We start from the raw sequence: 22716 nt of genomic DNA, 5'->3' as shown, positions 1-22716 counted from the left end.
CTCTGCCTCTACTACTCTCTTAACTCCCTTCCCCACCTCCTTAATAAACTCTATTCTATACTTAAAAAAAAATCTAAATCCAAAGAGGTTACAAAAAGTATATTTTATGTAACCTATATCCATTAAGCAAAGTATAATAAAAGCAACAACGAGAAAGAAAAATAAATTGTTCCCACTGAAAAGACATATGTGAAACATGCATACTTATAGGAAACTATTGAGTTAGAAGAAATATTAAAGCAAAAAGTACTGTTTAAGAATTATACCAAAAATAATACTTAGTTCCAAAAAGAGTTGTAATGTCTAATTTTATGTATTGAATTGCCTGGATCATGGAATGTCTGTGTCAAACAGGTGTATTCTTAGAGAGATCAGCATTAAATTGGTTGCCTGAGACAGTACATGTTACATCCCATGTGAGTGAGCGTCATTCTATCCACTGAGGACATGCATGGAACAGAAAGCTGAATGCACTCTGCCTCTCATGCTGACAAACATTAATCTCTTTTCCTTCATGCCCCCAGAACCATGGATTTCAGACACAGATTAGAATCTCCATCATTATCTCTACCATTCTCAGTACTTGAAAGTATATCACTATGGATATAGAATTCCAGTTGTGTTTATTTGTAGGATTGACTATCAGAGTAATAAATACTAATAATATATGGTATTAAAATAAAATACTAGAATAATAAAATGAATTTATGACTCAAAGGCTCAGCACTTATTTAGCATTGTGTAAGGTCCTGTATTCAATCTTTAACATACACGCACACATACCATACCACTCTACACACCATCTATTTATCTATCTATCTATCTATCTATCTATCTATCTATCTATCTATCTATCTACCTATCCTCTATCATTTATCTGCATATATATATATATATGTATATATATATATATATGTGTGTGTGTATGTGATTTTGAACAAAAATGAGAAAGAAGAAATTAAAACACAATAAGGAAAAATATATCAAAGAAAGGAGAAAACAGAATTAACAACAGTAAAACAGAAAATTCTGAAATGTATATAGCTTTAAAATTATAGCATTGTGTTTGGGGTTATTATACCTTTGTGGTTAATATACCTAGATATTATGCTGTGGTTAGTTATACTTTAGCAATGGGAATTGCCTTAGTTACATAATCTTCTGCAGAATTTGGCCGCCTCATAACAAATAATCTCAAGAGTCTGACCAACCAATGTGTTTGGTCTATGCGATGAACCACACTAACCCTTTAAGAGGAGCAGAGAAGATTAGGTGTTCCATTAAAGCTCCCTTCACCTGCTGACAATGCCAAGCACTCAGAAACAAAGCAAGACATTAGGCAGGGTGATGAATTGCTTTTCACACAGCCCCAAATAGTCCATGTACATTTACTAACTTTTAGGACCTTCATCAAGACAGGGGACCTCTGCTAGGAAGTGAGCACTAAAGTGAGTGACCTTGAATTTTGGCTGGCTGATAATGGACCACAAAAGATTGACAAAACCAAAACTGCTTGCTACAAGATGCATGGTTTCCTTCAGCAGACAGGTTAAAAAATGAAATAGATTGACTTACAATAGGAAAGAGGTCTGGAAATGTTGATTTTTATAAACAAAACCCTTTGAGTGGCCTGGAAATATAAATATACTATGAAAATCAGTTTTCTTGATACAAAAAGGAATCTTGAATAAATTAAATGTTTTACTTTTTAGATATGTGCAAAATGGGAATGGTTAGTTACACCTGACCCTTTTTCTTTTCTTCCTTTGAATAAAGAGAATCAGACTTAGATTTATTTTTTAATGAAGTAAAAGTAACACATTTTTTAAATTTATGGCAGGCATTAGGAGTTTGTTTGGAGTTGGATTCTACAAGTAAACAGTCCACCCTTATCTTTCTTTCTTCAATAGACAAATTCATGCTATGCTGCTAGCCTAATGTCAACTTGACACAAGCTAGAGTTATCTGAAAGGAGGGAGCCTTAGTTGAGAGAATGTGTGATAAGATCTATATATAAGGCATTTACTTAATTAGTGATTGATGGGGTAGGGTCCAGCCCATTGTGAGTAGTGCCATCCTCGGATGATGTTCCTAGGTTCTGTAGGAACGAGCTAAGCAAGCCATGGGGAGCAAGCCTGTAAGCAGCACAGCTTGATAACTTCTACATCAGCCTCCAGGTTTCCTTCCTGTATGAGTTCCTGTCCTGAATTCCTTTGATGGTGAACAGTGATATGGAAGTATAAGTCAACTAAATCCTTTCCTCCACAACTTGCATTTTGTCATGGTGTTTCAGCACAGCAACAACCCATATAAGACACTTATATGGTTAACAAGGTTTAATTTTGATAATGGAACTTATTGTGGGACTCTGAGAAGTTAAAATTTTCTTTACCTCAGGGTTTATGTCCTTTCTGCTCATTTTTCTAAAACATTAGTTCCTAGATTATATTGTTCATTTTGCCAACATTGCTCATTCTTACCACTGTGGAAAAAACATTCTAACTTCAAAGGTGAAAAATCAAAACATGTTTATGTTTTTAGGGCCAGGGAAGAGAGAAGAAGACAAAAGAAGAAGTATAGGAGTTGACTTTGGAGAGTAATTACTCCACAAAAGGGATCACCTAGATTATTTACTATTGTGTTATACTTAATATATACACCGAATATCAATAACACTAATATCTTAGATTATATGTGCTGTTATGATCTTGATTGTCACACATCTTCAGAAGGACCATACCAGGCCAAACAGTTCCATTTGAGGTTTATTGAAAGAGAGAGAGAGGGCAAGGTGACAGCAGAAAGAGAAGGGGTGAAGAGAGAGAGTGAGATCGGGGATCTTTCTTGATATATGGATGATGAGGTAGTCATAGGTAATGGTGGAAGGTGAGCCAAGTGGATACTGGGAATATGGTGGCTGTTACCTTGGCAAAAGGTGTGCACGTTGTGCCTATGTGATGTCTTGTGTTTCGGAGGTCCTGATACCAAAATGTGCACCCTACAAAGTTTAAAGATTTTCACTAATGTTAAAGACCTATACCTTTGCTTTAATTCAAAAGTTCACACTCTCTTTGTTATTACACAATTACTAAATTTGAAGTCAAATTAAGTTGACTATAATATATATTGGCATTCTGTACAGAAAAGCACAGCAAATCTTTCAATACTCAAAATAACAGAAAAAAAAGTGTCTTTTTCCATAGCAAGTGTTATGGTGCCTTTGGTGATTTTGGTATGTAGCTGAGAAAGAAAAAGTCTCCCTGTAGGATGAATGGAATTATCAAGGAAAATGCCAAATTCAATCTTCAGTCATCAAACAGCAATTGGAATATGAACATTACTGAAAGCTTTTTTAGGTCTTGTTTGATAGCCAATGTTACAGCAAGATCACTCACTTTGGCAGGCTATCGATAACTTGTTCATGGCTTTCAAGTAATCAAATATAGCATGCATATTTTATTTCTGTTCTGAATGAAGGTTTGAATTGTTTAATGTATATGCATGACTGAATATGTATGTTACAAACATAAAAGAATTCTTTAGCTACATGGTGTTATATATACTAGATGTACATAAATATATGTAGAAGTGATTTTGTTTAAAATACATCAAGTAATTTTAACTGGTGTCAGCCTGTGGCAATTGTTTAGGCATTGTAATTTGCTCTCTCTTGAAATTAATGAAAGAACAATCAAAAGTCAAGTAGAAAGTTAGGCAAAGTTTATCTATGTCAGTGACATCAACATTAGAAATTTACAAATGTTTCTCCGTAACATTCAACTTATCATTTGTTGACCCATGTTGAATTAGTGCCTATTACTGAATGAGAACTGCCTTATGCTATAATATCATTTGACATATACTGTCCTCAAGGAGATGGAAACCATTTCAGTGAGTTAAAAGAACAAAGAGAATAATTGTAATCCTGGGTAATATATTTCCTTATGAATCTTTTTCCTTTTTTTCTTGTTTTTGTCAAGATAGCTTTCATTTGGAGGCCAGGCTGACCTTGAACCAATGTTATATCTTCAATGTCATCCTTCTGAGAGCTTGGATTACATAAATGAATCATCATGCCCAGCTTTTCAAGACAACTTTAATGAAAACATTCAATTAACACTATGTTTGTGTTTTTAATATGTAAAAACTTCATGGAAAGCTAAACCTGTTTAAGCATTCAGTAAACATTTGAAACAAACTAGCACCTGATTCTATTTAATTTGGAATCCTTAGTTTAGGGATCATTATAATGATGACATTTAAGGAAAACAAAATGATGTATTTAGAATGACCAAGGTGTCTATACATATGCTCCTCAACTTACAATGAATGAAGTTATGTCTCAAAAACATGATTGTAAGGAACATTATTAAGTAAAAATTTATTAAAGAAAGTAACTTACAAATTACTGTAGCTTAGCCTAAATTAGTTTACAGTAGTGGAAAATTTAATGTGAAACATATTTTATAATAATATATTAAATATATGATGCAATTAATTGAGTATTGAAAAGAATGGTTGCATCGATATATTTATATCATTATAAGTATAAAGCCCCTAACTCAAATCATCATGGGAATTCAAGGCTTATTTGTATTGAATGTTGCCCATTTTATTCTTTTTATATATACATCAGTGTATTTCCTATCTCACATGCTATTCTTACAATGTGAAATTAATGCTTGATCAATATAGTTATAGTCTATATTCTATCCCCTTAAATATGGTAAGAGCTTTTGACCATGCCAACTGAATAAAGCATTAATAGAACTGACAATAAATAACAATTAAATAGAAATCATAAAATCCAAAACAAATCCTCTGTGTATGTTTCCGCCTCTGTTTGTTTCTCTTTGTCTTCCTCTCTCTCTCTTCATCCTTTCTCCCTGTATTACTCCTTTCCCCACCTCCCTTAGGATAATTTAGGGGGAAGCTTGTTACCACACTGTATGAAACTAGAGAGAGAAGCTAAACCTCTTGTCTGATTAAAACATTAAATTCTGGGCATAGGACTTACCTCCAAGCCTTGGAATACCTGGACTCTATTGAATAGCAGCAGCCTGTGAGGAATCTTGCACATATTACATACCATGACCCAACTCAATTTTGTTTTAGCTTGTTAAGTTTTGAGTGGGTTTTTAGGTACTACTAGCTAATCAACATAGACAATTGATACCTTTATATTGGTTGCAGTTCAAGGTAAGCCAATTCTAAAAGTATAATAGTAGCTTTGGCCAGCAAGCAGTAGTTAAAAGGAACCAGAGGAAGCCTAATGACTCCATTGTAGGCTACTGGTGACAAACTGAAGAAAAAATGAAGAATATCTCAAAAATTAAAGAGAAGAAATCCTTTAATTGACTCATGAACATCTAGTAACAGGTTAAGTGCTGAATGTGGGATGTAGGAAATGAATAAAATAAACTAAGAAGTTGAACTAGAGACTTAGGGCAAATGATGAAGCTTCCTTGACATGTTCATAATCAAATGTAAGACAAATAGGTAAAATAATTGTTAAATACAAAAGGGCCAGAATTTGCTGGGGCTGATATAAAACATTCTCATTCTGATATCAGTGCCAAAGGTAAGAAAAGACTTAAGAACAAAAACAAAATCTGCAGGGAATATAAGATGCCTCAAGACTTCAGAAATATCTGCCATGGTGTCTCAGACAGGTGCTCAATCAGAGAAAAATATTACATTCCAGAGCCTTTCAGACAAGCAAATGCTCTACAAGTGCATGCCCCAAAGCTGACTGAAACACAAAATCTAAAATAGAGGAAGGCTTTTCTTAAATAGATCCATGTGGCTATTTGTCTATTTATAGTTATAAATTGATCCCTGAAGAGTTCACAATGTGTAGAAAGAATTACATCACTTTGACTGAAGAAGTAAATATAGTACACAATGTAAATGAGCCCTTGAATCTCCAAATTATTAGTTTTGAAGCAATCTGGAAAAAAATCCATCAACAGATGCCTCACATTACTTGCTGAGTAAAATTGCTACCTAATATGCAAGGCTGAGGATGCTGGAGGGTCATTTCTGGGCAACAGGGCTGGTTTCTCTTTCAGAAAGCAGCATCCCACATCCTCCTCTGGGTTTGAGAGTTACTGGAGAACAGAAGGTACTGCACAACTTGCAGTTTTCTCATCTTTCCATAGGAAGGGTCATAGCTTACAGATGCTTGTTCCACCTTTGAATGTTAGGTAAGCAAGTTAGCATACTTTCCCTTTTAAGTTCATAAACTGTCAGACTTCAGGAAATTCTTTACAAATCCCTTGAGATACTGCACAACTACACCTAAGGCACCTCATTGGCATGAGAAATAATTTGATTATTCAGTACCTGCATCTTGAAATGAATCCTTAAAAGTTATTGGCAGAATGGCCATGAAGATGAGATGAGATGAGATAGACAATCAGCCACAGGGGAAAATGTACTGTTATTCTGCTCAATGGACATAGCAATAAAACGGCTCCTAACGACACATTGTTGTCTTCACAGCACTCAATCTTTAGAGAAGCTGCCTTTCAAAGACTTTTAGTACTCAGTCCTAAATGGGATGTCTTCATCAGACTTCTTATGTCAATGTACAGGGATCGATGTGGAAGAAGAGATAAAGGATTATAAGAGCCCGAGGTGGTAAATGTGCCCAAGAAAACTGTCTTCCATATACAACAGAATATATAAAGCATGTGAGACTGTGACAGTATGTACAAGACTTGCACAGGTTCAAGCCAGACAAAATTCCAACACTCAGAATGGGACATGGGCACAAAGTCCTACAACTAAGCAAGGGAAACCTGCTGGGAAAATGAGCATAATTTTCCTCCTATAGAGTATCACTTGGTATCTCAGCTACAGTCCAAGGAAACCCCCAGGCTCAAGAGTAGTTGGTCAACACCAAACAGACTCCATGTCACTGTATGCACTTTCCATATCATTTTGGTATTTTTTTTTGTTTTATTCAATTATTTTATCTTTTGATTTTTGTGTGTTTGTTGTCTTACTGTTTTGTGTATGAGAAAGCATGAAGTTAGGTTGTTTGAGAGGAGGCCAGGAAAATGGGAAAGTTGGGGCAGATTAGGATATGATCAAAATATATTGTTTGAAAAAATGTAATAATATTAGCCTACACTTATAGTATGAGGTAATCTAATATCTAGTTAGAATCACTGAGAAATATAAGAACAAATACTGGTAAGAATGTAAGGAAGAAAGGAATCCTTACACATTGCTTGTGGAACTGTAAATCAGTCCAGCCAATATGGAGATCAGAACTGCCATACTCTCCAGCCATACCACTGCTAGGTTTATATCAGAGGGTCTCCGAGTAAACATATCTATCAAAATACATATCTTTTCTAGCTCTGTACATAATGTCCAAACTAACATGATAAGCCTAGGTTTGTATTAATAGAAGAAGGGATAGAGAAGATGTGGTATAGATACATAAAAGAGTTTTCTTTGGCCATGAAGAAGAATGAATTTACCTTGTTTACAGGAAAATGAATGCAACTGGAGACCATTATGTGAAACAAAATGATGTGTTTTTGAAATGAGACTCAAGGTTCATAGGAAAGATGAACGTACTTGGATATGAGGATTTTTGTGTTCAGAAGGTGATTTGTGCTGGGTAGGATTTGCAATGATGGAAGATGAATTCCCAGAATTACACAAAAAAATTCTGAGCATGGTGATATGTGCCTGTAATTCCAGTGCTGGTGAAGCAGAAACAGGAAGGCCCTAGAGCCTCATAGGCTAGCCAACATAGATCCATATCATTTGAATACTATTCATTCACAAAACAAAACCTTCACTCCAGGAAGCAGCCCTCCAAACTGTCTTTCTATGTATTTCTATAAGTAGAGTCCATTCTCACATTCCAGCTTTCTTCTCTCTTTCTCTCTCTGTCTCTACCTCTCTCTGTCTCTCTTTGTCTCTGTTTCTCTGTATGTCTCTCTCTTTGTCTCTCTTTCTCTGTCTCTGTCTCTGTCTCTATAATTCTCTGTGTCTCTGTCTCTGGTCTCTATGTCTCTGTGTCTGTGTCTCTGTCTCTCTCTGTGTCTCTGTCTCTCTCTCTTCCTGATCGGGAACATGCCTATTGAACTATACTAGCTGGCCTGTGAAACTCCCGGGTCCTCCTACATCAGCTTCACCAGCACTGAAATTACAGGCACATATCACCATGCTCAGAATTTTTTGTATCATTCTGAGAACTGAACTCAGGTCCTCATTCTTGTACCACACCCTCTTTAGTCTCTGGACTTTAGTATAATTAAGCAACTGGTATTAAAACTTCATCAGAGCCACTGATAACCAATTTTGTACCATTTGGACCATCCAAGTTCTGCAGTGGAGATCTCTTTCACGGCCTGGATCAATGTGCTTTTAACTGAAATGCTAAGATTTGCTTCCTTGTTCATCAGCTCAAGCTCTGCTCAGCTTTCAACTTCTCTGTGTCTTTCAATTACAGTTACTGTACACCAGCATTCCTATGTGGGTTTTGTTGTAGGTATATAGAATACTGGCTTAGAGATTCAACTGCACCTACTGAAACATTCGACTAGAGTCAAAACAGCAGGCTACTTCCTATTCTTTATGACTATGAAGCCACCATGCAATATACTAAACATTGTAAGGCTGTCTGTCTTCTTATAATGGAGAATTTCATTAATCCTGTCTAGAACTAAAAACTAATGATTCCAAACATACACTGATACTTTTATTCTATGAAGTGTTCTGTTCTCATATTTATTGCTACCTTTATTAAACAAGAAAAAAACATTTTCTTTATTCTTCTGAGGACTGTATATATATATATATATATATATATATGTGTGTGTATATATATACACATATATGTATATGTATATATATGTTATATATATACACATATATAAATTATATATAAAAATTATATAAATATATATTTAAAATTAATAAATAAAAATATACTTATTTTCCTGGCAAATACTTCTTCATTTACTGATTAAAATGGACTTTTCTTCATTGCTTCATTATAAATGTCTATGTTTTATACTATTTATGTTATGGATTGTTTGTTTTTCTACTTATTTATTCTTACAAAAATTGATAGAACCAGCTCCTAGTAAAACTAGTGTTTGAAGCCAAAAGATCACCAGACTTTAAGGAGGTTACATCACATTATTTTATCATCTGTAAAACTCATAGAGATGCTGGTCTGTTGATATCATAATGTTGTAATTATTTAAGTATATACACAAGAATAATCTTTGGGAGTATACCTGGGTGATAGAGTCCTTGTCTAGCATATACAGGCCAAGTTCCATCCCACATAATAAAAAAATTCTTGATGAGAATATCATTATTATTTTGCTAGTTTATACAAGTATCTTGATTATTCATAAAGTAGCAAGCAAAGCCACCATCTTTATTTGGACAAGAGGAACATTATTATTTTACTGTTGACTATTGTCTTAAATAGTGATTCCTAGTGTAAACTTTTAGACTTTAAAAATGTCAGGAAAATTTTTGTTTTTTCTTGAACTCAATTTTATTTTGTTTTGTTTTCCTGAATTGACACATGGATCTGGTGTTTTGTGACAGCAAAATTCCTATATTTAGTGAGAGATAGTCTTGGGTAGACAGTCCTCTATGTAGCTAAGAATGATCTGAACTTCTGATTCTCCTGTTTCAATTTACAGCATACTAGGATTACAGGTGCATGTCACCATGACTTTTTTTATGTGGTGCTGAGGATTAAACCCAGAGCCCTGTGAACTCTAGACAGAAACTCTACCAGATAATCTATATCCTCTGCTCTGTCACTGACTTTTATTAAATAATTGAGTTTCTAAATCTGTAGATATTGATTTGTAGATTTGTATTTACATGATGCTGCTATATTTTGATATATGACTTTTAGAAACATTCTGGGCAAATTAAAGTAGATTTTTTTATTCATTCTGAGTATTAATTGTGTTTTGTTGTGTGGAGGGGTTTTGCTGCTGTGTCTTTGCAAGAAGTCATTTTTATCATCAATAAGGCCTCCAGTCTCACTTAGATCATCCTTTAACACATTCATCAGCCTCTTTTCATGTTATTTATTATCAGTTTTTTCATGTCACTTTGTAATGATGTTGCAATCTAGATTAACATTTTGTAAAACTGATCTGTTTTATGGAGAACACAGGTTAAGACATGCCATCTGCTATATTCATTATCAGTTAAACATTTCTTTTGAAGTTCTTGTTTCATCTCCTTTCTTCCCTTTCACTCTTTATTTTAGTTTTCTCTAGTTTTATTTAGTTGTTTTTTTTAATAATTTTAAAAGCATAAAATTTCATGGTTCTATAATTCATTTGAAACAAGTCATTATCATTATTATAATTACTACTACTATATTTGTAATTGGGGAATCAAACCCAAGACCCTATATATTCAAGTCAAGCCACTCTACTATTGAGCTACGGTTCCATTGTGTCATTGTTCTTGTTTTTTAAACAAATAAAGTATTTTATTAATTCTCTGAGAATTTCAAACATGAATACAATGTATTTTTTATCAATCACCCCTTATGCCTCCTCCTACTTACTCCTTACTTCTTGCCTATCATTTGGCTTACTTCATGTCTACCTTTTTACCTTTATGTAACCCACTGTGACCACTTTGTGCTTCCCATAATATTCTCACAAGTGTGGGGCCATCCACTGGGGCATGGCTAACTCAACACTGGCCGCACCCTAAAGATATTGACTCTCCATCCCCTAGGAGCCATAAACTGTCAATAGATCCTTAGCTATTGTTGGTCATTAATGCCCACTCCCTTGCCATATGGCTTCATACTATGTAGGCTACCATGGTTGTTATAAGCTCTTGAATGCAGCAGTCCTTTTATATTACATATAAAATATAATGTTGTGGAAATATTAAATATTTCTTTGACTTTATTTTCCCAGTCATTTCATGAAGACATTACCCAAAATATTTGATTCTATTCTTTTGTATTTTCTTTCTACTTATTTTCTTCCACTTTTCATGTGAGACAATGTCAAAGTATTCAACGTTTTTATTCTTTCCTTTTCTTTTTTTCTCTTCCCTTCCTTTATTGCTTTTCTAGCTGATTATTCATCCTGTTTGTACATGCAACTGTAGGCTCAGAAACTTCTCACTCCTGGACTATCCATCAAGTGTTGGAGCCAGCCTAGAATAAAAGCATTCAGATCCGGTCTCTGGAGTGTAATTTAGTTTACTGCAGCACAGTTGTTTCCAAAGTGAATTCATAATTAATGGGAATTAAATGAGGATTAATTTATCTCTATTAATTTATTAAGGAATTGAATCTTCTATTAGTTTTTTTACAGACAACAATATGTTTTGACATCTCCAAAAGAGGAAAATAAAATGAAATATTTTCCATGTTAATTTGACCTGGGACCATTTTGAGACAATATTTTTCCATATAACAGGTTGTGAGAAGAGCTCATTCATATTATCATAGGTACTGGGGTTTGGGGATCCTGCCAGACTCAAAAGTGGAGACATAGAATGACCTCTGAATTTGTCTACATGAATTGGGAAAAAAAATGACTGTGAGATAAAACACAAGCAAATCAAAAAGTGTGTGTGTATATGGGTGTGTGTGTGTGTGTATGTGTGTGTAGAATATTATTTAAACTATAAATTATATAGTATCTTAAAGTAATATTAAACACATTTCATTTGGGTGAGATTTTTGTTTCATTTGTATAATGAATTATTGCATAGAGAGTTACTACTGGAAGATTTAAGGGAAACTTATAATCATTTGTAAAACAGAAAGATAGTATAAAATGTAAAAAAAAATACTCTTCAGGACTGTATTTTAATGTTTAAATATTTGAGACTCATGCCTTACATTTCTAGGAACCAACCATCTCACTGGCAGTGTAAAATGTCAAACAAACTCAATTATCCTCAATTTGGATACTGCTGAAGATATGCTGATAAGAGAATTTTTATATTTTGTAAACATAGAAATCACTAGAACTGACTAAAAGCTGGTGGAAGTCAAACCTGGGATGAAAAACATATCTTCACTCCAGAGAATCTTTATTTCAAAGATAGAATATTACTAGGCTATGTGTTTTCATTTTTGAGGTGGTTTCAATGTATAGAAGATAATTCTATACATTCTATCTTTATCCTAGCATGAAAAAATGTAACAAAAATATACAAACCTAGTATAGTCATTATCCATATTCTCTTGTAGATTATTAGCCAAGTTTCTTTCTTACATACCAGGCACTGTTGTTCACAGCAACTCATAGCCATCCCACAGGACTTAATGCTAAGAAATTGATATAAGGACAGTGTCAATAGAAAACTGTAGATTTATTGATATCTATTTTTCCACTACAGTGCATTAAACACAGCTGTCATCAATCCTTACTTGAAATGTGATGATCCCTTAGTTATTTCCTTCCAGGATGACCTTGACACCTTCAATATGTGTTTGGTCAGGCAGTTTATAAAACCTCTTGTTTATCCTTGTTGATGTGCTTAGACCCATTATACATTTTGAGGAAGAGCACCAAAGAGGTGATGGAACTTCTGTGTCATATGGTGGTCAGAGGATAAAATGTAAATGTGGTAGATGATGTTAACTTGATCACTGGGTAAAGGTCATGTCTGCTTTGAATCTCTATTAAAAGGACATTTTTTCTCTTTCCTGATTCTATTAGATGTGACTTATCACTTCCAACATATATAGAAGGAGCAAGTAGTCTGGCAAAGGAATTGAAAACACCCTAAAACCACTTTCGTGATTACTGAATGTACCAAGAAAGATGCTTAGGTTGGTGTCTAAGTCTCTTTAGTATTTCATCCTTTATTAACAAATAGCATGCACATCAATTATTACTATGATGTTCTAGAAATGATTATCCTTATTCTTCATTTGTCTCGTTACTGCAATTCCTCTTGAAGCAAAAATTTCCACTTTTGTCCCACTTTTTGCTTATTTGGAACAAGTATTTCCAAGTCCTCACTTCAATGCTTTCCTTTTATAAAATTTGCCTTGACCATAGTGTCTTTTAACAACAATAGAACAGTGACTAAGGAAAAAGTTGGTATCAGTTAGCAAGGTATTGAATGAGAGGCCTAACCATACTGCTTTTGGTGAAATGTGGACTTTGGGACTTTGGATTAGGAAATCACTTCAACACTGTTAAGGGGATTTAATGAACAAGGAAGACAGTGGTACTGAGAACAATATAAATTATGATGGCCTGGATTAAGAAACTTCAGAGGAAAAATATGAGTAAGTGGCATAGGGACCATTGCTCATAGTATATCAAACAGTTATGCTGCTTTTTGCCTTTGTCCTAAAAATATATCTGAAGTTAAAGAGTTTTGGACTAATGGTTTTGGCAGAGGAGAGTTCAAGACAGCCTAGTATGGATGGTGTTATGTAGTGAGTAGTGATCACTCTTTGTTACAGGATATTTGATTGTTTTACATAGAAAACTCATTGTTAGCAATATACAAAAGCTTAAATAGATGTCAGATGCAGTTAGGTATGTTCTGAAGTTATGTAGTTTGGGTGTGCTTCTAAAAGCCTACATAGAAAAGTATGCTAAAGAATGGAAAGTGCCTACCTATTTCAAGGCAAGTTGCTTGGAGGAAGGTCTTGGTTTGTATGACCAGAGGCTAAGTCACTCAGATGACCTTGAGCTAACCAACCATGAAGGTAAAATGGTTTGGGCAGCTACTGACTTTGCTTGAACACTGACATGATTCAGCCTGCTAAGAGTGTATGAGAGGAGCTAAAGACTTCTTCCATTAACTGAACTTTTGAAAGGTCACTTTTATTGTTTGGAAAATCCTTCATGGAAGGAGTGCTACATAAATTAAATGGATCCATATTACAACTCTAATGAAAGGAGCATGTTGGACAAATAAATATAAATTGTATAGTTTGAGGAGCTAAGGAGGATCACGAAATAGCTCTAAGTGCTAAAGGAGATAAAAAAAAAAGTTTAAAGAAAAGGCTGATGTTAATGGAATAGAGAGAATGGTGACCTCAAGGCAAGAACTCACCCAGCTAAGTTTCCAGCTTGTAAAAAAGAATTAAAACAAAAGCTTAAATAGTGAAGAAAAAATCAATCATAGAAAGAAGATACAAAATAATGAAAGATGGTCCATGTTCTAGCCCTGTCAAACAGCAGAGGTTGACACTTATAGCCATGTGGTTTTGGCTGTAGAATCAAAGATACAAAAGAAGTGTTGGGAAATCTCTCTTATAGCTAGAGAGAGAGAGAGAGAGAGAGAGAGAGAGAGAGAGAGAGAGAGAGAGAGAGAGAGAGAGAGGTCAAGTATATGTCAGGGGAGCCCTGCACAGAAACCCAAAGAAGCCATTGGATTGCCTTGAAACCCCCAAGATGCTGGAGCTGCCAAAGTCATGGTATACCTGCCAAGGAAAGCTGAAGACCAGTTGTGGAAATAGCCAGAGAGAGAGAGAGCAGAGAGAGAAGGGAGAGGGAGAGGGTGAGGGAGAGGAACAGGGAGAAGGAGAGGGAGAAGGAGAGGGGGAGGGGGAGGGAGAGGGAGAGGGACAGGGAAAGGGAGAGGGAGAGGGAGAGGGAGAGGGAGAGGGAGAGGGAGAGGGAGAGGGTGAAAGCTGAAAAGTAGTTGGAAATCTTAAGAGCAAATTGACATGAAACATGGAATTGCAAAATTTGGAGTTTGCCCTCTTGGGTTTTGTACCTGCTTTGGTCTAATGTTTCCTCCCTATTCTCCTTTTTGGAATGGTAATGTATATTCTGGGTCATTGTATTTTGGAGATATATGATCTGCTTTTGTGTTTTGATTTTACATTTAAGAGATTGCCATGACTCTCAGAAGAGTTCAAACTTTGGTGTTAAAACAGCATTTAGACTGAATCTGTGGGGATTTTAAAGGTGGACTGAATACATGTTTGCATTACACTATTGCTATAAGCCTATGGAGCCGTGAATGTGTTTGGTTGAATGAGAATGCACCCACACCACATAGTCTCATAGATTTGAATGGTCACCCAGGAGTGGCCTATTTGAGAAGGATTAGGATGCATAGCTTTGTTAAGTGGGTATGGCCTTGGTAGAAGAAATGGATCACTGGTAATGGTCTTTGAGGTTTTCAAAAACCCATGCTAGACCTAGAGGCATGCTTGTTGCTATGTTCCTTGCCATGAAGATAATGGAGTGACCCTCTGAAACTGTTGGCATACCCTCAATTAAATGCTTTCTTTTATTTGCTTTGGTTGTTTTATCTCTTCACAGCAATAGAACATTAATTAAGACAGTGTTTAAATAAAAGACTGAAAGATACTTTATTTAGGGGCTATTACTCAAGGTTATCATTTTTCCTTTGGTCATTCAAGGACTTTCAATTTTGCTCACTGGTGTTGCTTTCAAATTGGTTTCCGAGACTAAAGATATTTCCCTTTCTTACATGATCTCCTTTTAAAGTCCTTTCCTTGCATTCTGGTCTCAGACATCCTCCATAATTATAGGTTTTCCAATATAGTTCTTAAATTTTCAATACCGGGAGGATCCCAGAATTTGTTTAGAGATATAGATTGGGGGATCTCACTCTCTCCTTTGGGATACTGCATATCTGTATGCATCTATACACACATTTTAAAAATATAGGTTTATTCTGAGATACTCTACTAATATGTCATTACAGGTTCATTTTATACCATTCCTTGCCTATTTATAACATTTTTGAAAGAAAAAATTCTGACATTCTGGTCTGATCATACATTATTTTATGACTATCTATATATGTGTGTGAATATATGTGTGTGAAGTAGCTTCAAGACAAACAGCCTGCCCTTCTTTGAGGAGCACTTTTACATATCAAAAACTGTGCTTCCCCCTCCCCCAGCTTTATGATTGTCTAGTTAAAAAAAAAAAAACCAGTGCTTCCTAAAGATAATGAGCCCAGTTATTTTCTTTCTTACCCTCTGTAGTGAGGTTAAGCTGTATATTTGTGATACAGTGGAACTCATTTATCAAAGTCTATGTTGTATCTTAAGTCTTTGAAACAAACTGATTCTCCATTGCATTGTGAGATCTGTTGAAATATTATGTAAGTTTTCAGCTCCAGTTTTAGATTGCTTATCATTTCAGATGTACAGCTTCTTCTTAGATGTAGCCAGGTCTCCTGATCTATGACTTCTGTATTTGTAGATCCAAAGGAGGATATTTAAACGATAGTTCTCTCAGCATGCACTGACTGAATTAATATATACATGTTAGGGTGATGTTTTCTGTTTGCTCCATCAATTCTTTGTTTTTCTAACTAGTTTCTAAGTATTAGATATTTTCATTTCCTCTGTGGACTGATGTACATTATTCCCAATGTTTTCAAGATACATCTCAATTAATCTGATTTTATATTCAAACTCAAGCATATTCCTTCACATTTAGTGTGTGAAGCTTCAAAGTATTTATTCCTAATTCACTAAATCCTCTGTAATAGTTTCTTTGTCATATTTTTACATTTATATATGCTCTCAACTTGAACACACTGCCAAAGTATTTTCCTTGGGAAGTCAAATATCATTGTCTACAAATAAAAGTATGAATCAAATCTTATAGTTAATCTTTCATTTTTAAATATTTTTATTTCTTTGCTACATTTGAATTTCTAGTTGCAAGTTATTTTATATTTTGAAAATTTTGTATTTCTTGTTGAATTGGCTGTTAGGAATATAGTTTGTGTTTTGTTTGTGTGACATCATTTTGATTTCTTATTTTTTTAAAGTTTTGTTTTTAATATCCCCACCCACATAATAAAAAAGTAAAATTGTTGTTTACCAAGACAGTTTTGTTACTTTTAGAAATTAATTACATTTTTTCATTGATGATGTTTGAATACATGCTAAACCTGGCCTCTAACTATTAATCTACCATAAGCTGCTAGAATATCAACCTTCAAGATGCAAAATAAGCAGGATGATACACTGTGTATACTTGGGCACTGTGTATACATGGTATTTACTTAGCACAGAACCTTTGAGATTAGTCCAAATTGTTTCCAAGAGTTTTTTTTTCTTTTGTTAGATACCATTATAAAAATGTAGCTTCTTTGAATTGATTGAAGAACATTTCTTTTGCATGCCAGGCAGTCTGGAATAGAACTGCTATAAATATTCATGAATTAATTTTTGTATAAATACAATTTTTTAGTTTTTCTGAGGTATACATTCTCAATAAAAGAAGTATTATTCCTAGTGGAAGAAATTGGCTTTAGCGGTGAAATATCCTACACCTCTTGGGCATAAAGTACAAAAATACATATGTAAATAGGTTTTATTCTGCCTTGGTGTTAAATTTCTTGATTAGACACCTAACAAAATACTTTAAAAGTCTTGTTAAAATTGTGATAACAATCTGATGAGAAACATTGTCCAGACAGACTGCTCCAGGTTTAACTGTCAGAATATATCATAGATTTGTGTCTGTTCGAACAATTGCCAAACTATTTTATGAAGCAGCCAATATTTTATTGGTGTTCTTCACTTCTCCTAGATTTTAGTATTACCCCTTTTTAAAAAATACTCTTTTAGGTTGTCATGTTGAGCTAGGCAAAGAATGACTTCCTGTGACACTACACAGTCTGGAACCCTAGGACCCACCCCAACGGTTACACAGAGTACAAAGTAACCTCTCAGTTCATCTCAAAGAAGGACCCAGAGGATATCAAAGAGGTAGTAGTCTGGAAGTGATACAGTGACTTGTAGTCTGGAAACGATAAGCTCCATGGGGACTTGGCCTATACTCACTGTAACCTTTTCCTTAGCTTAGAGGAGTTTCTGACTTTACCCCATGTCCAAGAAGCCTCTGTGATCGAGGAACCGCACAAGGGTGCAGAGGACTTTCTGCACTTTACAGTACACATCCCTGCACTCAACAACAGCCCCCAGCTCAAGGAGTTTGTCTTGGGTGGGGAGGTGACTCGGCCTTCTGAGGTGTCCAGGGACCTGAGAAATTCTTGCCACCCTCTCTCATCCCCACACCACCTCCTGATGAGGCCCAGTTATTCCAGCCACTGCCTATGGAAAGGAGGGAGGAGTTGGAGCCAGGGGGAGCTGGAGATACCAGTAGATCCCCTCCTGTCCTGTCCAGCCTTGCTCAGGAGGCCTTGGATCTCCTCTTCAGCTGTGACAGCACGGAGGAAGCTTCCAGCTCCCCAGATAGAGGTCCCTTCTCTGAAGCTCAACTGGCCCTTTTCGACCCTTAACCCAAACAGGAAAGTACAGGCCCCAGCCCTACCCACACATGTGAGCTGCCGGCCATAGAGGTATAGTCCGAAAGGCTGAACCAGGAACCCAGGGAGCCAGGAGGACAGAAGGAGGAAGAGACCGAGGATGGAGAACCTGCCCCAGCTTACCTTGGCCAGGCCACAGAGCTCATCACTCAAGCCATGCGGAATGAAAAGACTGGTGCCTATACTGCTACTCTCCAAGGCTACTAAGATGGGGTGTACATCCTGCTTCAGGGCGTCTCAGGTGACCTATCCACTGCCCACCAGGAAGGTGTGAAGAAGGCAGCTGAGTACCTGAAGTGGGCAGAAACCCTTCATGCCAACTTGCATAGGCATGATAGGATGAGGGGATAGACGAAGTGCTGGGATGTCAACTCCAGCACTGCCAGCCTCATCCACTCCTCTCCTTGGGACCTGGCCTTCTTTCCTGCTCTTATGACTACCAGTGGCCATATCTGTATTAACTGAATCAAGTATGAGAAAAGCAAAGATTTCTCAACTCTGACCTGCCTGCCTCCTTGGAATCAGACTTGAACTTCTGGTTCTGCTGATCTGTTTTATGTGAGTGGCATCTTGGCCACTAATCTGTCCATTCGCGGGTCTAGAGCCAGGGTCTAGGGTCAGACCTGGCTCACTGCCTTTTTTTGTAAGACCCTCGAGGGTCTTTCTTTTCTTTCTTCCTTTCTCTCTCTCTCTTTCTTCCTTTATCTCCTTCTTTCTTTTTTTCTTTCTTTCTTTTAATGGTTAGAAGGAACAGGATTTTTGACTAGTGAAAAATTTATAAAATTTAAAAATGTATGAATAAAACACATGACTGCACACACACAAAACAATTCTTTTAGATGGATACTGATGCCTTGTTATTGCTTTATTTTGAATTTCCATGATGCTTTGCATCAGTCAACCTGCTTTCTTGCTCCGATTTGTCATTCACATATCTTCATTGATGATGTCTATTCAAGTCCTTTGTGGTTTAAAGTCAATCAAAGACTAATTTTCCCAGGAGTTTCACCTTTACAGAAAATTCCACCGAGCCCAGAAATCACATACACTACCTTAACTTCTCAATCATCTTGTTTTGAAATTTTGTGTTAGTGTCAATTGTCAGCTTCACAGAAACTAGGATTACCTTGGAGATGGGCCTCTTGGCATAAATGTGCTGGGTGATCTGGATTATGTTCATTGTAGTGTGAAAATCCACTCACATGCTTACCTGGGCAGGCAATCTGGACAGTATACAATGGAGAGGGTGGGCTGAGCACTGGCTCAGGGATGTGACCCTCTTCTGCCTGTTTGTGTAATAAGTCCAGCTGCTTCAAGCTCCTACTGCCTTGACTTCCCTCTTTTGGGAGGTTTAGATTCCATAGTCAATTGTAATGACTTGGAAATCATGATTTCCAATTGTAATAGAAAGGAGAATCGTCTTGCCAGAACAAAGCTTGTGTTGCAGATACATACATATACATATATGAGTAACAGAAATTTTGGAACATCTCTCTATATTGAGGGAATTTATTGTGATGACTTACAGTCCAACTAACCCAACAATGGTCAGCAGTGAATGGAAAGTCCAAGAATTTAGTAGTTGTTCAGTCCCACAGGGTTAGTTGTTTCAGCTGGTTTTCTGTAGAAGTAGATTTCAACAGATGTGCTGGTAAGTAAATGCAGGCAGCAAGCAAAGAAGAGCAAATCTTCCTTCTTCCAATGTCCTTATGCAGGTCTCCAGCAGAAGGTGTGGACAAGATTAAAGGTATGAACCACTATGCCTGGATCTGGGACTTGCTTTGTCCCATGCTGACCTTGAACTCAGAGATCTCCTTGCCTTCGTCTCTTGGCATTAAAGTGTCTACTACCTTGCCTGGGCCTAAGCTTTTTGTGGCCACTATGCCTCAAGAACTCCATGTCAAGATGCAGGTCAGAAACTTGTGCCTTCCAGCCTCAAGATCTGGATCACAGATGCGTCCTCTAATTCTGGATTGTCATTCATTCCAGATATAGTCAAGTTTTCAATCAGAAATAGCCATTACACTACCAAAAAGATGAAAAACTATCTTTGGGAAAAAAATCCAGTAATACCTATGACTATTTTCTCACTTATCTCAAGGATAGGATCAAATCCAAAGCAGAAATGGTGATTTGTCTTTGCAGATGGCCTGGAAGTCTCAGAATTCTTCACAATAATGATTTCCTGAAGAAAGAGCATAGGTTTCTATACCATGAGGAACATAGCTATGGTCAAAAGGTACTTTCCAAGGCCAGGGAGCTGGGCAAATACCCCAAATATCAGGCCTAGATATAGGATAGTAATGTGAATTGACAGGCAGAGACAAGTAATCTGTGTGACCAGATATCTAGAAGTCAAATGTCACTATTCTATACCTGGTCCTCTGCTTCCCACATACTGTATGAAGACTTTTAGGAGTCAGACACCACACTGAACAAGACTCAGGTAGTCCTGATTGACCCTTGCATTTTTGTGGCATGAGCTAAGGTAGAGAAAAGAATTCAAAGTATATACTTTTTGCAGACTTAAGTTTGTGAATAATGACCACCCTGAGACCAAATACCTATGTATGGTAAGTGCCTGAGCTTCAAAGGCACCTCAAATCATTGGGAAACTGAAATTTTCATTTGGGGTACAATCTGGATCAAGGATAAGAGTCAGGAAGCAGGCTAAACACAGAGGGACTATCATCTGCCTTGGAAGGTGGATTCTCTAGCTGGTGGCACCATGGAATCTTGAATGTAGAGGATCAATATGTTCTCAACTCTGGAAATACAAATGATTTGTTTCTTAGGACTGTTAATATGAGTTTATTAGCTTAACAAATAATGATAATCCATAGGTTTATTAATAATACAGGTTTATTAATAATACAGGTTTATTGAGCCCCCACAGAGTTCTGGAGCCATGCCCCCATCATTGGCTCTCAACTCAATCCCTGAATGGAGTTTCCAACCAATCCTGGATTTAGTAGGTTGCAGCTTTCTTAGGGATATACAAAGTTGTTAAAAGTAGACCCCAGAAAATGCTATTCATGGGAAGGTGTGAGTGCACACATTTATATCTCTATCCTAACTTGGTTTCTAAAGAACAGAAGATTTTGGGCAGTACCAACTACTTTTCACAACTTGTCAACAAAAATGATTTCTTGGATGAAAAACCTGATATCTAGAATGTATATCAGGGTCTTCAAATATAGCTTGGCTCTTCTTTTTATGTCATTAATTATCAAAATACAGAACTCAGTATTTATTGTCCTAAAATTGGAATGGCCCATATGCTGGATTTAAACATAGAATAAAGTTTGCATATCTGGCTCCTCCTTTCCTCAAAATCTATCCCCTCTGGGCTGACTTGTTTTCTTTTTGTTTGCTCTCAACTTGGAAATAGAGTGTTTGTGGCTTTGAGGTTCCTCTTGCTTTTTTCTTTTATGGGAACATTGTAATATACATTTCTATTTTGGACAGAGACCTTCTGTTTTGAACATTTTGGAAAGAGAAAGGCCTGCGGCCCTTTGTCAGTACAACATATGTCATTGTGAAGCAAGTTTTTATTCTTTAAAAAGGGGTATGCTTGTTTCTAACTTTTAAGGTGCTAGAGTGAAGGTTATATAGTGGTTAGGGTTTGGAGGGAGTTGGAGCTGTGCATGAATAAGTAAACAGCATTGAAGAATATCAGGTGCAGATTTCTTTCTTGAGGGTATAAGTGTGAAAGAGGGATTAGAATTTCAGGAAGGATATTTAACAGTATATACACTGGAGAACACTGAGGTCCTCCCATATCAGAGACAGGTGTACACACAGGAGAAGGCAAGGTGAGATGATCCCATTTTAGGGAGAGGTATACACACAGGAGAAGGCAGGCAGAGATACTCCCATGTCAGAGAGGGGTGTACACACAGGAAAAGGAAAACTGATGGATTCCCATGCCAGGGACAGATATACACACAGTAGAAAGCAGGTTGAGGTTCTCCCATGTTAACAATAGGTGCACACACAGGAGAAGGCAAGCTGAGTTGCTCCTGTAAGAGAAGGCAGGCAAATGTGCTCCCATATCACAGACATGTGTACACACAGGATAAGGAAACCTGGATTGCTCCCATGTCAGTGACGGGGGTGGGGTGGGGCTGAAAAGGAGCAGTAGCTGTTTACCACCAAAAGTGTTAGCATTTCCTCTAGAGGATCACATGATCCCAATGCAGAGTTCAGCATCCAGGAACGAGGAAGAGCAATGCTTGCAATTCCTGAACCCTTTCTATGTTTATTTCTCTGTTCATCTATGGGAAGTGTGTGCACTAAAGGACTTTAAAGACAGAGGGAAATTACTAGCTGGGGGTAGGGGGGCGGTGAACTGTGATAGGCAGCTTGGTCCCCAGTCTACCTCAAGCTTAGAACCCCAGAGACCCAGCAGATGACTGTGGCTTGCAAGGAAAG

At 36.6% G+C, this 22716-nt stretch overlaps 1 pseudogene; it reads left to right on the top strand.

Annotated features, from left to right (window-relative positions):
* The first annotated feature begins 13708 nt into the window (after nt 1-13708).
* LOC116085181 lies at nt 13709-19098 on the top strand (annotated as a pseudogene).
* The last annotated feature ends 3618 nt before the right edge of the window (nt 19099-22716 follow it).

Source organism: Mastomys coucha, unplaced genomic scaffold, assembly GCF_008632895.1.
Source record: "Mastomys coucha isolate ucsf_1 unplaced genomic scaffold, UCSF_Mcou_1 pScaffold9, whole genome shotgun sequence".
Taxonomy (NCBI): domain Eukaryota; kingdom Metazoa; phylum Chordata; class Mammalia; order Rodentia; family Muridae; genus Mastomys; species Mastomys coucha.
This window is presented reverse-complemented; position numbering and strand designations above follow the sequence as displayed.